Source organism: Antedon bifida, chromosome 6, assembly GCF_963402885.1.
Source record: "Antedon bifida chromosome 6, ecAntBifi1.1, whole genome shotgun sequence".
In the NCBI taxonomy this organism is placed as follows: Eukaryota; Metazoa; Echinodermata; class Crinoidea; order Comatulida; family Antedonidae; genus Antedon; species Antedon bifida.
In genome coordinates, this window is record NC_136231.1 from 28,128,509 (window position 1) to 28,129,293 (window position 785).

Sequence of the window (785 nt, forward strand, 5' to 3'; positions counted from 1 at the left end):
ACTCAAATGAGTCTACTTTCAACTTAATATTGGTAAAATTACATTTGCCACACGTGGCCTTTCAAACATAAATACTTCAGTTGGACGAAATCAAAACAGCAAACTGGTAGTGTTCGTAAAGAGATATACAACCAATCGACAAATATCTATGTAAACAAGGCCATGTACATGGCTGCAGTCGCGTGCTCAAGTTAGTGTTTACCGACCAACCGACCGACCAACCGACCGACCAACCGACCGACCAAACTACCGACATAGTGAGCTGTAGACTCGCGTTGCACGCGACTAAAAATACACTATACACAGTTAATTAATTTAAAAGATAACTTGAGACGTTTTATATTTTATTCTATATAGTGTTTTAATATTTATACTGTTCATAATGTTTTATACATAAGCATATTTTCTTATACATTATCTTATCCATTGTATAGTATTGTATGTTTTTGACTGTTGTTATTTTAACTGCAATTTGAACCTTGGAAGGCAAATTTCATTTACTTTGTATTTGACAATAAATTTTAACTTGAACTTAACTAAGCAACGCTTATTGGGCAAGAACATTTATATTAAATTGTAAAATATCATTATAATATTCACGCACGTTTTATTAATTATTATCATCATCTCAGTGGATAATGAGGTAAAACAATAAAGATGTATTGAAATATAAATGTTGATGAGAATTAGGTAGGATATTACAAAGTTTCTTTTTAACCGACAAATATCCATGTAAAAAGACACTAACTAAGCAACCTATGAGGCACCACAACGATATGCAATTA